Source organism: Mercenaria mercenaria, unplaced genomic scaffold, assembly GCF_021730395.1.
Source record: "Mercenaria mercenaria strain notata unplaced genomic scaffold, MADL_Memer_1 contig_3727, whole genome shotgun sequence".
NCBI lineage: Eukaryota > Metazoa > Mollusca > Bivalvia > Venerida > Veneridae > Mercenaria > Mercenaria mercenaria.
This window is the reverse complement of record NW_026461894.1, coordinates 28,325-46,214: the sequence shown is the minus strand read 5'-3', so window position 1 is coordinate 46,214 and position 17,890 is coordinate 28,325. Positions and strand designations below refer to the sequence as shown.

The following is a 17,890-nucleotide window of genomic DNA, read 5'->3' as shown; positions in this document are numbered from 1 at the left end:
AAGCATTGAATTCCGAACAAAAGAACTGTTTAAACAGGCCCCACTTCCAGACAGTCAAGCGCTTTTAAAAACTCATCATTTTCAAGGAACTGTTACACATGTTTGTTTTGATGCATTTGTAATAGCGTGCGAGTGTTGAAATTTTACATAACTAGGTGGAACACAGTTTTCAGCGATTGTTTATTTTTATTTCTTTACAAATGGCATTCATTTTCAAAGGGGGACAACTTTTTCAGAATATTTTCAGTACGGGACAGTACGGCAGAACATGTAATGGTCAGGTAAAATATTGGTAACGATGTTTTTCGTTTATAAAATATTTCTGTGTTTTGGTGATATACTCCTAAACCTTAAGATAACTCGAGAAAAAATGCTTCCCAGTAATATTGTTAGACATCCAAATATATTATCATTTAAGCAATTATTAAACACTGACGATATTCAAACTTTAAAACAGCTGCAACAATTTGTTGCATACATACTGAAAGTTACAAAATAAGTTTGTAAACTATTAAAACGTTAACAAAATACTAATACTTACTAACTAATAGATAAATCCATTTTGAATGACCCAAATCAACAACATTATTGTCACATGTTTGTAAGGTCGATATTCCCGTGCTATGCGTGCCTTGTTTTTCAATGAATGAATATATAGGTCAATTTTACTACGATTGTAAATACCTGCTAAAATAGCTAAATTCACGCTTTTTAAGTGCAGAAGGTTGAACTAATTCCCACGATTACTTTAGTATACATCTAGAAAATTGAAAGCTACTCCTTCATTATTATTATTATTGTTGTTGTTGTTCAGCTCTGTTTCCCCCGTAGATCGTAAATCTTAAAGTGAAACCTTACAGTGAATTTACTGGTACTTTTGTGAGCATTATTATTGATTCGTATCACCATATTTATGTTTTAGCCCACCATTTATTTGACGTATTCTTGTACTTTTATTTTGATCATGTTGTTATACCATGTAATTGTAATGCCGTGTGTATAACCTGATATGGAAATAAAGAATGTCTGTCTATAATATCACCTGTTATTATGTAACTGTACATTATGTGTGAACAGATTTACAAATTGGATAAATTGATGGTGTTTGGATATTTTGTGTATAATTCAGTAACCAGGTAAAATTTCAAAATAAATTCTCTAAGACTATTATATACGGTCTGCTTTACAATTGGTTGTAATTCATTTTTTTACATGATTAAATATATATTGAATTTGACTAAATGTAAAATTGCATAATTTTGTCATTTTAGCCAGAGAAAAATAAGCATAATACAGGTAGTGAAATGCAAACCCTTTTACGTGTATGGCGTACCGTTAGGGTCGAAAATGCCGATTTTGCTTTAAGACAATTCGATTTAGTATGACCCAGGGTCGGACATAATCCAATTAGTATGACCCTGGTTGAGAATTAGCTTAAAGCTATTTCATTTAGTACGACCATGGGTCAGACAATTTCAATTTGTATGATACTAAATCGAATTAGTACGACCCTGAATTAAGATGAATCCATTTAGCTTTAAGACAATTTGAATTAGTACGACCCTGGGTCAGACATATTCCAATTAGCTTTAAGACAATTCGGAATTAGTATGACCCTGAATTAAGATAAATCTATTTAGCTTTAAGACAATTCGAATTAGTACGACCCTGGGTCGGACATATTCCAATTAGTATGACCCTGGGTCAGACATATTGCAATTAGCTTTAAGACAATTCGGAATTAGTATGACCCTGAATTAAGATAAATCTATTTAGCTTTAAGACAATTCGAATTAGTACGACCCTGGGTCGGACATATTCCAATTAGTATGACCCTGGGTCAGACATATTGCAATTAGCTTTAAGACAATTCGGAATTAGTATGACCCTGAATTAAGATAAATCTATTTAGCTTTAAGACAATTCGAACTAGTACGACCCTGGGTCGGACATATTCCAATTAGTATGACCCTGGGTCGGACATATTCCAATTAGCTTTAAGCTAATTCCGAAATAGTATGACCCTCAATTACGGCAGCCATCTTAAGTACGACCCTGGGTCGGACATTGTTACAATTAGTATGACCCTGGGTCGGACATATTTACAATTAGTATGACCCCGGGTCGGACATATTCCGATATGTCTGACCCTGGGTCGTACTAAATACGAAATAGCTTTAAGCTAATTCTGAACCTGGGTCATACTAAATATGATATGTCCGACCCTGGGTCGTACTAAATGAAATAGCTTTAAGCTAATTCTCAACCAGGGTCATACTAATTGGAATATGTCCGACCCTGGGTCATACTAAATCGAATTGTCTTAAAGCTAAATCGGCATTTTCGACCCTAACGGTACGCCATATACGTGCATATGTTCAAATAGATATTCTGAACATAATTTATGACAAAATTATTGACTTTAGTGCAATATTCGAGAGAAAAAATCTCGACCTGAAAATATGAACTGCTATTTAATTGTGATTGTGGCGGCACCTTAACAATTGTTTTAATTATTTGAAAATAATATATGAATACAAAATAAACGTGAACCCATTCTATGCCAGTTCTACGGTGGCAGAGAGGGAATAAGAAATATTTTATTTATCACATGCGCATGTGTTAGCTACCACGTGCGAACGTGTTGATTAACACGTGCGCACGTAATAACTGACCAACGAAACTAATCGAGATATCAGCCATTATCTTCAAAAACAAGAAGCACTTACTTTATAAATTACAGGTAACTACAAAATAACACTTCCCTACCGACTTTCTTTATGAAAAATTGCAGATCTGTCACGTTTTCTCATTGGTCAACTAACACGTGCGCATATGTTAGCTATCACGTGCGCACGTGATAGTATTACATGCATACGTGATAGTTATCACGTGCACACGTGTTATTTACCATGTTCGCACGTGGTAGCTAACACGTGCGCACGTGATAAATAAAATATTTCCTATGTCCGCGCTATGCCACCGTATAGGTCAGACCATTCATTCCGCGATTCTTTTGAAGGCATGAATAAACATCTATCTGTGATAAAGCTAACATTACTTGTTCAACTTGTCACTGTCTATTGAAAATAATATTCTTGATATTGGTGAATGGTTTATGCATACGAAATTTTCAATAGAAATATTTTACACCAAATTATCAATGCCAAAATCATTTCATAAGGAGTTTGCATTGAGATTACCATTAATAAATACATGATTAACATGTATACGTTTGTATTAAATAAAACATAATACAATGTAAATAATGTACCAGACAAAACAATATTTACAGTATCAAGTTATTTCTTAAGTCCTGGCTTTCGGAAAGGACCTCGGACATTTTCCTATTCAGATTGCCTATCCGATTAAGGAAAAAGTGACATAGGGATAGACTTCTGAAATTGCATAGTTACGATAGTTGAAGACCATTTCTTGATAAATGCGACTTCATTTTACAAGTTTATGAACAAAAAAGAAGACTTTGTAGACATTTCTCATTCTCGTTTTTATTAAAATATCAACATAAATCATTTTTACGTTTTAAACATCTTTCCCCACAGTGACGCAACAAAATAGTTCACATGCCTTTGTAAATAATTATTATATAGGTATGCTGCAAAAATGGCACTTGGTCACAGGCGGGAAAGTGTTTGAAATTGAAAAAAACTACGTACAGGGTGTCAGCAAATAAATTTGTACATAAATATTTGACACTTATTGCATGTTTCCTAAACCTTACATATCTACAGCTTTATTCATTTTTGTAAATATTTCAAGCACCGAAAACACTAAACTAAATAAATAGGGGACATAAAAAGTGAAGCTAGAAAGCAGACAGATCCTTATAAGTATATCTTATGATTTTTTTCAATCAGATCTGTTACCTCTTGACAGTCGAAGTCCGTCGATTGAGTGTCATCAGGATTGAGACAACTGCATCTGTCGTAAGTCAAGAACCAAGCAAGTGGCTTCAACATATTACATATATGTCTTCAACGTAAACATGACAAAGAAACACAGACGAACTTCTATGGGAATAGTGCACTTAGGTGCAATATTTTTACCTTTTGTAGGACACAATTGAAGCGAACATAGAATGCATTTTAAGAGCAACATTTGCTTTTATTCGATCTAGCATCCTATACCCTAACAGAACTACACCAGACACCATCTCATTAACTAACCTAGTTCCTTCCAGAACTTACACTTACACCCATAGAACTAGTACTGTCTCGCCCATCAGCCCCAGAATAAATATCAATTCGCTCACGCGTCTGAAACTTGTTTCGAAGCTAATCGAAATACTAGTAAGGACCTCAAAGAACTAACACAGACACCCCAATATTAACTATATAAATGTTGATACTAGCTAGTGAAGTTCTGTTCCACTGATATATAATGCTAAAAGTAAGGCATCCCTGAACCCGCAGTGGAATAGGCAGTCTCCTGCACCGCTCCGTTTCAACTTAAAAAGGCCAACTACGCCAATGTATGGCCAGCTACACCTTTGCATGTATTCAATAATAATCCTCCACATAATGCTCGGTCAGTATTGTACATGTGTATAAATACAGTATAACAGTAGATATATAGAAAACAAACAATAGGATATGATCAATGCATCAGTGTTATCATGGGCACTGGGGTGGAAATAACTGAAGTACAGTTAGGGAGCAAACGTTTTGTTCCATTTGTTTTCCGTTTTGTTATTTTCAAAAATGTCAATAAAACAGATAATCTGCATGGTATCAGTTTATTTATTGTGTTAAAATATTTCATAGTAGACATACCTTAAATACCAATGCTTATTTTAACTAAAAATACACATTTTAAATTTTTCAAAAATACGACCCTTAGTTACAAACTGTTCGAATTTCAGAAAAAAACGAATATAAAATAAAACTATTTTTTTGTGGCAGTTTGATAGGAATATAACTTATTTATCATATTTGAAGCTGTTATATAAAACTATCAGGTACTGAAGTCATGAAATAGCATTGAACTTAGGGCAAAATCCCTAGCATAATGACCGATGTCCTTTTAAAACAGCCACAATTCTATATTAAGATGAACTTGTGTTTAGGAAAAGATCACATAATTATTCAGAATTTAATTCGTCGTCATCATCATTATCATCACTATCGTCATCAAAAAAAATGATAGCATTATCATACTATTGTTGTTTTGAAGTTGGTGTTGCGTTTTTTGTTTTTATCGTTTTAATTGTAATACTTATGATTCCGAAATTTAGGGCCAGGAATACATTATGTGGCAGAGAGACATCAGATATTCTTCAGGTTGGTCAAAGGTTGTAATGAAGTCGAAGCTTATGGAAAACGTAAATAATATGCTAAGTTTTCATTGTGTGCTATTATTTCATGGTTTTCGTATGGAAGAATCTATATTTAGATAATGAAAGAGGGGGATATGACCCCATAATACATATATTTACCTTCATAAATGTGTATTATGACGTAGCCATTAAATACACATATTATCAGTCATATTTGTGTATTATGACGTAACTATAAAATACACGGTTTAACCCTTAAATATGTTTATCAGTATAAATTCACACTTTAACGCTCAAGTATGTGTATTTTGACCTTATCTCAAAATAAACAAAACCTTGTCTGTGCAAACAGCTGATATGAGCCGTATGAATGTTTTAAAGGAGCTCCATATTGAATGTATTAATCTTATACCCTGTTCAGACTGAACATGTGTATTACTAATGTGCGGGCTCTAATTGGTTATTGAGATAAAAAAGCCATTAAAATATAATCTAGTTTGCAACATTAAGCAGCAGAATGTGGACTTAGGTGTATACATGCAAGAGTCATGATGAATATTTATAAGCACTGTTGCATTATGGGAAGAATACATAGTTGTTTAGGAAATAATTTGTAATGACAGAAAAGATAATAAACAAGGAGGCCTGCAGATATACGAAGGAGATGTAAAATTCACAGTAATTGAATCCATTGTTTATAAACACTAAAGATGACCATGCGGTATTCTCCCGCCAAAATGTCAAATTTGGTGGGAAAACCATTAATAGATATTCCACATGTGTGTTCACATTAGTCAAATAATTGTAGATTAAATTTTAATGTAACATTAAAACTACCTCTGGAGGTAGTTTTAATGTTACATTATTTTTTTAATTAATCCACTTTACCTTCAAACTGGATAAAATAAACCGTTTTAAAATATATTTAAACCAAAGTCTGAACAGGGTATTAGAGTATTATGATAAATTGTTAAACAACAAACGTACTTCTATTCTTATGCACAGTACATTGTCATATTTTGTCTTTTAGTGTTTTATATTTGTATTATATATGACTACCTTTGGCACTGAGAATTTTAAAATCCACTTTTTAAAATTCAATATTACATTAACAACAATTATTGTCTATGACTTTTGTTTAAAGTGCAAATACAAGTCCAGTCACATGTAATGGGAAAAAATGATTTACTTAACATCATAATTCAACAAACTTTATCTACACCCTCTAAAATATTGAAAGAAAAGGTATAGTCAAGCACAATTTGTTCCTAAAACAATCCAAACATTTTAAAACAGAAGTGCATGTTCTAATATTTAAAGAGGAATATATCTTTTTCTACAGCAAATAAAACATTTTTAGAGAGGAATGAATCTTTTGAAATATCAAAACAAAAAGATATTTTTTTCTAAAATGAAACATTTTCGGAGAGGACTGTATTGTTTCAGATAAGGAGGAATATATTTTTACAGCAAATTAAAGGATTATCAAAGAGGAAATATCTTTTTTGAAGAGGAAGCTTTTTTCAATAGCAGATAAAACACGGTAAATATGTGTATTATGTGGTCATGTCCCCCTTTCATCATTTAGAAATTACTAGTATTTGTATGATAATCTTTGAAGAAAAGAATTAGAAATATGCACTTACTAACTTTTCAGAAATGCGTAATATCGATCTGATCCCGTTTGACTGAAACTTGAAGTGGTATCTGATCCTCACCTGAAACCAAAGACAAGTGAATCTATATAGTCGGAAACAAGAGCCTATTAGACATTTATCCTGTTTGACAACGATTTTGAGGTCTTTTTGAGTTTCGCTCCATTTTTCTTGTCAAACTATATTATATACGCATACTAAAAGTTTTGTTAATATAACCATGAAGATGTGAATAAGACTAGGGACCGCGCATGCTAGCTATTTTATGTTGACGCGTTTAAAGTCAATATAACGAGCTAAAAATTCAGTTATATTATTGAAGATTTCCTTTCCGGTTGGATTTTCTTAAATCAAGAAAAAGTCCACTTTCGATTTCAAAACAAGAACAAGTAGGTATTCTTATCATATCAAATTGTTTTTATGTTAAACAAATAAACATTTGTATTAGTTCAAAACTTGAAAACGTAAAAGAAGAACGTTAATATTTACCGTCTTTACAAAATTACTCCAGGACTTTTCTCCGCCATTTTAGCCCCAGGTATGTCTATAATGCACCTCGTTTTTGCGCATGCGTTAGTGTTATCTAGGGTAAACTATACTTTAAAGGCGTACTGCGCGATCGATGTATTACGCATTACATTTTGTAAACATAAAAGATTAAGACTGCAATCTAGTTGGAAGGGTATATTTTTTAATAGTATTTCAGTCATGTTCCCCATATGAATTATCAGAGGTGGAGGACGAATGATTTAAGACACAATGTCTTTTACCAAATCGTCACGGAGAACATACGTCCCGCCCGGGGATCGAACTCGCGATCCCTTGATCCGCAGACCAACGCTCTTCCTACTGAGCTAAGCGGGCGGGCTGCTTTGTGTTATGTAGAGACAAAGTAATAATTTTTACATATGTTTTTTTCGGCGACGCCGTCTAAATTCGTTTTCGTTACCTATGCCACGTGACTTCAGTTTGCAAATCAAACTACTTGATAACGCATTATAGATAGTTTATCAAAATGGAAGATTTCTGCAACACTCTGCCTGATTGGACGAGAGTGTCAATTTCTTTCACTCTGTTGATTGTGCTACGCTGAGTGAAATGTAGACAAAACGTTTATCCTAAACGACGCTGTTCACAGTTTTAAAGCTAACTTTGGCTCAGTATATTTAGCAAGAATATTGATATATCTCAAAATGATAAGTAAGTTTAATAAATATGATAAAAACCTGTTCAAATACCAACATATATCAAATTAAAGAAAGAGCTGAATACGGTCTGTGTATCACATGAATAAGGGTGTGATAAGAGTCTTTTATGTAGAGAAGTGCTTTTAAAAAGATTTTCCTTGTTACAATTGTCGTCTGTATATGAAAAGGTTTCTTGCTTTTGTGACTTATTCAGATTGCATATTAAAATGAGTACTTGTTTGCTTTGATATATTTGTTATAAATTATTTAACTGATTTATTATATATGAATATTTTTCTTTAGTATGGTATGCAAATATTGAACTCAGTTGAAATCTGTTTTATTATATATATGCTATATAATGACTGAATCTCATTACACTGAAATGAAGGTACGCTGCATACAGTTTATCTATGTGATATGACTACGGTCAAACTTTGCTTATGAAACAGAAATATTGAAATAATTACAATTGTATGTTTTGCTTGACCTTAACTTTTTTATAGGTGTGACGTCATTGTCCAAAGATTCATGAATAGTGAATATGCTATTTGTTAAAGCGGGATCAGTTGGCCTATTTTAGAAATAAAATAAAAATAATAAATAAAAAAATCCTTTAATTGATTTTTTCTCATGTATTCTAATCAAACTTGATTTGTAGCATCTTTATTAGGCCCGCAGCCAACTTTGTTCAGCTGGGACATTTGACCCCTTTTAGGGGCTGCTAGAGCTAAAACTAGAAATGCCTTGATACAGCGTCTCATGAACAGCTTGGTGGATCTTTGTCATACTTGGTCTGGAGCATCATTATAAGGTCCTCTTCCAAATTTATTTATATAGGAACTTGGGCCCTATTAGGGACCACTATAGCTAAAAGTAGATATGCCTTTCTTCGCATTAACCACTAAAATGTAATAGATTTTTATCAAACTCGATGTGTAACAATATCGTAAGGTCTCCTGCTATTTTGTTACAAATGGGGATAGGAACCAATTCAGCTAAAAATATAAACACGTTTAATGACCTCTTCTCATGAACCGCTTCATGAATCTTCATCAAACTACTGCTGTAATTATTCGTCTAAGGATACACGAAACAAAATTGCAACCCTACGAAACCTTTGCGAAAAATTAAAAGAGAACCATTTAAATTGTTAAAGTGCGGTGTTTAGTTTTGCAATTTGAAAAATGTTAGATGAAAGATGAATGTTAGATGAAAAATTCATAAACTTCTTTCCTTATTACAATTCGCCGACCATCATTTTTAAAGATATTTCTTGTTTTAAATTCATTTCGGGTCGATAGGCAGTTTTTCAACATTATTCAAGTTATGTAACGGTAGGCAGTTAACCTAACAAATGTTAATAGGGATTCTGTAGCAGAACAAACCTGTTCTTCGCAAGCGAGTGTCGTCTCCCCAATATATTTATGAATTAGAGGTGGAGGACAACTGATTTCAGGCACAATGTCTTTTATCAAATCGTTAGGGAGAATATATGCCGCGCCCTAGGATCGAACTGACGATCCTGCGATCCTTAGATTCTAAATCAACATAACAAAACTGCACCAGTTTATAAAAATGTTATTTTTACATCTTAATATAAATTCCTTGAAGAATGCTTAAGACATGAAGTATCACTCTCTAACCAATGCGGCAGAATGCAATTTAGGCAAATGCTATAATGGTTATAATGATGACTATCTCTTTAGGATAGTCTAAAATGTTATCGGAGCTACAATTTTTGAGTCTCCCTGTAGCCATTTCGCAATCTGTTCAGTTCGTTGATAGCCACTTCTTGTTCTACATCTTCTGGAAGAGTCAAAGAGAAAATATTTTTGGTTAGAGAAAAGAAGGAGATAAAAAGAGATAGATTCTACTTGTCATTATTTCGGCAAGATAAGTGTTTAACTTCTCAGTATCTTGTTTAATTGTTATTACATATTTTCAATTGCGGATGTTAAATTATTACGATTTAAGATTTAGTTTAGTTTGATGAATTTTGTTTGACCGTGCTGAAATGCTCAATGTTTGCCTTCTAAAACATTGCACACGAAATTGCAATTTGAATATTCGAGTTAGCAAAATTAAGCATATACACTTATCTTAATCTACGTTATCTAATTGTCTAAGGATTCATTTTAAGTATTAATGAAAGGTAAGTTTCCATGAAATTATGACACAACTCTTCACCAGTACACTACTTGTAAATATATTGAACGCTTTAATGTTTACTTATTTAATAAGATTTATTTTTTAAATGTCAGTTTATTTTATTTTCTAATTCGCCAGTATAATAAAACCACAATTTTTAAATGAAAGTTTTTTTTGTTTTGTTTACTATCCTGTAGGGCATTGTAGCGTTGACAAAGGTGATAAGGGCTTAGGCGAACGCAATCTATTATACGGTACTAGAAAATATTCATGCCTGCGAATGTGTTGCTAAAAGATAAAACAACCACGTTCTTTTAATAAATTGAATACTAGACCTACTCACTTTGTTTTAAAAAAGATCTAGATAGATCTAGATGTAGAAAGTATTTAAATAAGATAACAAATTTCTACTTTTCATTTTTTTTGTACAGAACCAAGTTAAATTTTCTCATGGCCGATATGCTTCAGGCAGGATTATTTGCCCTCTTTTGATGATATCTTGGTATACCATATATTTTATCTAACAAATTTATCTTATTTCTTATTGGATTTCTCATCGAGAGCCATGAGATAACGTTTGGAAAGACAGGTCAATGAATTACATGTAGGATTAGACGACCCCGCAGCCAAGAGAGAGTTTATGAAAGATGATATAAAAACTGATGGACAAGGTGGCCAAGATGGAAATGGTTTGACGGAAATGTTGACGTTGTCGAATCAGGTGGGAATGGTGGCAACATGGCCGACGACAGAAGGAGACAGGCGAATAATAGCGGACAAGGTTCTGGTCTTATGACGAGAGAAACTCCTACTGGTTATGTCAGTCAGGTCATCAGTTTAGTGGTCACAGATTTAACACCCAAAAACAGGGTCAGCACTGGACCGCCAGTTGCGCCAAGTTCCGCTGTCCAAAGCAGTCGATTTATGGGTCCTTGGAAACAGTCCATTTAATAGAGAAGAATTATAATATGAATTAGAAAATAATCTTAGTTAAACTCATAAAATAAGGCACTCACAGTAGTTTCTTCGGACAGGTCGAAATTTACCCCAACACCGTACCAATTTTGCTTCTTTTCCTAATCCCCGTACCGTAACTATCGGTTTTGTTCTGAAATTGGCGGAAACCTACATCTATGACATCAAAATACTTCAGAAACACGTAAAAATCAGCTTATACAGAAATTTGCCGATTGATAATTTAATATATTTCTAGTAGTCTAGTCCCCAGTAGACATTTGACGTCGGTTAGACGTCGTATAGACGTCGGATTAACGTTGGATTTTGGTTGGATTTGCAAACCAACCGTTTAGACGTCGGATCCCGACGTTGGCTAGACGTCGCAATCCGACCATTTTCCAACCAAAATCTAACCACTTTCCAACCAAAATCTGACCAAATTTTCAACAGAATTTGCAATCAAACAAGTAATCAACAAATGTATTTTATCATCTTTATTTCACATGATAGGGACATAAGTCTAATATCATAAATCCAAAAAAGGTAATCCAGTAATTGAAACTTTCAAGTTTAGTCATTTCTGCATGATACTTCAACTCCGCTAAAATTCCCATCTGAAATGTATAAAATTTGACAGTTTCATCATAAAAAACAAAGACAAATATCAAACAGGGAATGCCACGTACCAAAATCGCAGCCTCCCCAAAACGAAACCTACAGCACGCAGACGTGCACACCACAAACACACACACATACACGTGCACACACACACAAAGCCAACAAACGAGGACAAAACGAACAAACAAAGGAACACACACACATACACGCGCACACACACAAAGCCTACACAAGAGGACAAAACGAACAAACAAAGGAACACAGTGGGGCACCGCCTTGGAACGGTCAGTGGCAAAAAACTCATTTCATAAAATTTGAAAACTTATACAAGTATGCTAGAGCTATTACTAAAGAACATAATTGCTACGTGCAAAACAAACATGTTACATTTTAAATTCTAAAAGAAATCTCTATAACCTCATAAAATGTATTGAAGTTTTATGTTAAACGCAATTGCTTTTTAAATTGATAAACATAATGTATCAATCTTTGAAAGAATACGTAACATTAAAAAGAATAACTATTAAACTAAGTATAACTTTCAAAAATCTGCTACTCACGCTGCGGATCCCTTTGTGTAAAGTATTTATAAACTTGCTCTACCTTATCCCACAAATATCAAATTACCGGAAGACTTGTGTAAACCGATGCAGGCTTATCTCGCGAAGGCATGACTAATAAACAACATGTGTAGAAGAAGATCCTATGGTGAATTTAGAATAATTTATACATGTGTATAGAATGCAATTTTTTCCTGAACAGTTTTAAATTGTAAAAAAGATATCCGTTTCCGAAAATAGACAATCTCATGCAATTTTGTAACATAATTAATGATAATGTTTGATGTGCGAATGAACTATTATTTATAAGCTCATGTTCAGGCATCTTTAAACTATACTAGCAAAATTACACCAGTAAATTTCATAAATGAAAACATTTAAACAGACTTTCTATCCAACCTAATTCCAACGTCTCCTAGACGTCTAAGTCTGACGTCTATTAGACGTCGTGGTTATGACGTTGGTTAGACGTTGGATTCAGGTCGGCGACGTCGCGACCAAAATCCAACGTCTAACCAACGTCGGTACGACGTCAGGTGTTTACTGGGTCCGGATTTTGCAAATACAATCTTATTTAAGAAGTTACAATCATTGTGTTAGTATTTGGTACAACATACCTTTTTAACATATTTTGTGTATGCTTAGACCAAAAATATATGTTGGCTTTTTAGCAAATGCCTTTAAAAGGTTAAAAGGGTAAAACATGGGGGCAAAGATGACCACTATTTTTAAGATATGCTTGAACTAATTGATTGATATTATAGGTATAACTGAGAACATAATTTAACAAAAAGTATACCACAAGTTAAAAATGTGTACTTTACAGGGTTCAAAAGGGGGAATTTGCAGACAATTGAAAACGTATCCAACGTCATTTATAGAATAAAAAAATGAGACTAAGTATTAGACTGAAAACTTCTGCTGGAATTTTGATGTCAAAAAGGAAACGATATTTCTGCTGAAATGATTTGCAGTCATAAAATAGTCATTTAAGACAAAAACGATGGGGAAAATTAAACTTTAATTAACATTGACATATATATTATTAAATAATCAACTTTTTAATACCTTAACATAATACTAATTGGTGAACATTCAATGTCACAATTATTAAGATTAAGTCTAATGTGAACCTAATTAGTATAAACAATCCAGGTCTCTATTACAATATCAACCTGAGCCTGGTCATGTTTTTGTTAAAATCCTTATCTAAACATTTTGAAGTGCTTTATCTCTTAATTAATATACAATAATTATGGCAAGAACACACTCTTTCATGATTATTAAGGTTTTAGAGGTGTCAAGAATACTTCATGGAATCAGGACTTATTTATATTTTAAGATTTGGTGAAAATGTATTCAGTTTAACTTTCAGTAACTGTGATAAGTTCATTTATAAAAATATGTTAATAAAATCTGTAACAAGATCCCTTGAAAGCATAGAATGCAGCCAAAAAAGAATAATAACAGACACGGTTTGACTGAATCTGTTCACGAGAGGTAATAAAATGTGCAACACCTCTCACGTCCCCTACCACCGACTTAAACGGAAGTCTATTACATATCTATTAAATGGTCATGATCTCAAGCTAGCTTTTTATATTCTAAAGTTGCTTGAGAATGATAGGTAATAAGTATGATTTTGTTTTATAGGTGTTAAAATATTCCAAAGTGAAAAGAGAAAAGACTTTACATCTCAAGAGGCCATTTCAAGATAGCACAGAAATGTGCATCATTTATGAGGAGGCAAAATCTGGCAAACTTGAAATTAAACAGCCCCAAAACATAACATCTCTAAAACAGTGTGATGAATAAAGAATATTTTAGAGATTATTCTAACTATGATGCCATTAGTAGAATTAAAAACAATGATGAAAATGACAAAATACTTTCCCCTATGAAGTGTTATTCTATTTTTTCACAAAGAACTAAGACAAGCTAAGTGGTGATATAGAACAAGCCTCTACGCAAACATTACATAAAGTTGCACCAAACTTCATATACTTTTACAAGGAGATCTGTTAAGCAAATAAATTGGAAAATGTGTGTGTTCTGTCAAGACAAAAACATTAAAAACTCTTTAACATAACTACATGTACCTTCCGAGTTAATGAAAGTATTTTAAAGGATGCTAAACCTGACAACACAATGTGATTATAACTCTCTGATGTCAATGACCTCATAGCTGCAGAGGGCAAATATCATAAAAAAAAATTTAACTTCTTTTAGATATGAAGTTCGCAAAACTAAATCGCACAACTCAAATACAAATCCTTAGACATGAACCTTATTATTCTGCAACGAAATGGCAAATACTGCAACTTTCAGACATATGGAACAGATACCGCATACAAGCTGAAGAATCTACTTTCCAGATTTTATTTACTTCACAACAGCGGGTGTTAAGTGCTGTGTGGCGGCCGTAAAAAGTCGCCCCGACTTCATCTCAGTGTTGTTATATTTTCTGGTCCTTCGGGATCATTGATTTCAATTCATTTAGAACTGCTTAAGCCGGTGCTAGGGGGCTTGGGCAGTGTTGCATTTTCCATTACTGCTCATGAACAGACTCAATCAAACCGAGTCTGCAATTTTCAGTGTTTGCATTGTTCGCGGTGCTTCCGAGGGATCTACTTTCCAGATTGTATTTACTTCACAACAGCGGGTGTTAAGTGCTGTGTGGCGGCCGTAAAAAGTCGCCCCGACTTCATCTCAGTGTTGTTATATTTTCTGGTCCTTCGGGATCATTGATTTCAATTCATTTAGAACTGCTTAAGCCGGTGCTAGGGGGCGTGGGCAGTGTTGCATTTTCCATTACTGCTCATGAACAGACTCAATCAAACCGAGTCTGCAATTTTCAGTGTTTGCATTGTTCGCGGTGCTTCCGAGGGATCTACTTTCCAGATTTTATTCTTCAACAATTCCTTAAAATTTGTCATTTAATTCTAGAAGATCACCATTCAAAGACGCCCTACAACATAGGGTTTGTAACTCTACTATATATATCTTCTGATGAAAGGAATACACTTCTTGTTCCATATGAATGTGCTGTGTTAGTGCTAGTGAAGCCTGTTATGATACTACTGACAATAGTGATGAACGGCTGACAATATTGAAATATAATTCCAGTGACAACTTTTTGTCATTGGTACACGTAGCACTGAAATTAAGGGCTGATTTGTTCTCTCCGGAAGGACATTCTGGACTGAGTGTGACTGAAATGATGCAATAAATTGTGTTCCGGAGAGTCTGTTAATGTTTTAGTTGCTAAGGGCTTCTAGATGAAGAATTTGATCATAAAGATCCTGAATCTGATAGACAAACAAAAATGTTATGTGTAGCACAAGATATTGTTTATCGATTGAGCTGTAATAATAAAACAACAACAAAAACAACAACAGCAGAAAATCACACAAAGATATTGGTCTTTCAAGTGCATTGCACCAGATGACTAGGTCAAAACATCTAGTTAACCTTTTTCATAGTGCATGCCCATAATGACATACATTAGGCTACAGAGACACATTAAGAGTAGATACATCTTTAGCTGAAAAAAACCCAGGAATCAATGGATCCTGAAACTGGCCATCTTTCATAATTACGCTGAATCTTACTGAGAATGAGATATCGGCTCATTAAGGATGTAGGAGCGAATTTTTTCTAACGGGCAGAATTTTTTCATGCTCTGTGAGCTTGAAGAACATTAGTTTCTAAGACAAACAAGAGAAGAAAAAACACAGGTCACCGAACTCGTTTTTTTTAGGGCATTTTCTTCAGCCAGTGTTTGAGCATTTTTGAAATTTTGTAAAACTGTAAAAATGGTGGTATGTTATAAAACATATAATATCTCATTTAATGTTAAAGGGATATCATGTCTTATAGGTTAATATGAATACAAGGTGATATCAGTATTATATAAGCATAAATGTCACGAACAAATCTCTTTCATTTTTACATGTTGACATAATTACCCCACCCACTTTATTTTCAATGGAAAACTGTTTTTAGATCTGCAAAAAAAATTCTGACGGTAAGATTTTCAAAATATTTTGCAGCTTTAATGACATACAAAAATGCTTCAAAACGGACAGAAAAAATGTTGGGGTCACCATGCATCTAAGAGATTTATTAAGAAAAAACTGTTAAAAACTGGTGAACTTTGATATTTTTTGTTCTTTTTGTTTTAATCTACATTTTCTAGATAAAATAAAGTCCTATCTTGAAAAGTTTAATTTCAGTTATAGCTTATTGTTATATGTATCGTTCAGAAAAATATCAAAACCAAACCTGATCTACTTTCATAGATATTTGAAATTACCTACCCCTACCCCATTGTAAATATTACGTCAAATTTAGGCAAATGCCAGCCAAAAATAAGGGTGAAAATTTTTTTTTCGCCAAAAGTAGAATCTATTTTGTTAAATGGTACATTATTAGCCATATTTTGATTATTTAACGTTAATTTTTTGCAAAACTTTTGTTAGAAAGCAGTATTCGAAGAAACATTTTTCAAAATGGCGGATATTCTGAAAAAAACGCTCGTACATCCTTAAACACTGTTATTCAGAAGTGTATGCCTGTATTAGATAGACTGGGACAGTCACATACAGTAATAACTCTAGACCAAGCTCTTTCCTTGAAGTTTATGGATTTGAAATGGGGAGTGTCTGCAGGGACAAGCTTAGACCTAGAATGGGTGGTTTGCTTATACCAATGGAATCTGGTGTAACGTTTTTAGTACTTCCTGCAAATAAAATTGAACAAGCTAGATCTTCATCAGAAGAGCTGATCGTGCAATCCCCTACAGAAAAAAACGTTGGGTGTTGGTGATGGCTTTCAAGAAACTGTTTAAAACAATCAGTCAGTGGATCAATTTGGATGAATTAAAGGCTAAACACGAGGAAGCTGACACAAAAATCATACTCCATGCTGTTCATTGCGGTAAACAATCTAATTGTAGCACTGTTGTTGCTTCTGCCAGAGACACTGACGTGTATTTTGGTCTTACTATGCCACTTGCAGGAAATAAATGCAACAGTATGGATGATGGCTGAAACAGTGAAAAAAACGAAAATACATTCAAGTCAACACAGTGTTAGATAAATCATCAATAACTGAAGAGTTGCGTAGAAATTAACTTGCCTTACATACACTCACTGGCTATAACACAACATCATATTTCTGTGGAATCTCTAAAATATGCATGTAACAACCAATGCAAAACTGATAGAAGGTCTTGGACATGGACAACTGTCTGATGAAGTAATGAAAAACTGTGAATATTTTATTTGCAAAATGTTTGGCCAATATACTGTTAGTGCCAACAGTGCTCGAGATGTTATGTTTGGCAGGTCTACAAGTCCTGAACACATGACCTCAACCAGTGATGCTTGCTCATTTTACATAAGAAGAGCTCATTATCAAGCTCTTTTCCCAATCCAGACATGCATGCACCTACCGACATGGGAT

At 33.7% G+C, this 17,890-nt stretch overlaps 1 protein-coding gene across 1 annotated transcript in view; it reads right to left on the bottom strand.

Moving 5' to 3' along the window:
- Positions 1-7,499, bottom strand: part of LOC123530743 (uncharacterized) — a gene marked incomplete at its 3' end in the record, with an annotated part of 28,835 nt that extends 21,336 nt beyond the window's left edge. The window contains exons 1-2 of the mRNA XM_053534490.1: positions 7,441-7,499; positions 6,943-7,014 (exon numbers count right to left, since the gene is read on the bottom strand). The remainder of the gene's footprint in view (positions 1-6,942; positions 7,015-7,440) is intronic.
- Positions 7,500-17,890: the final 10,391 nt, after the last annotated feature.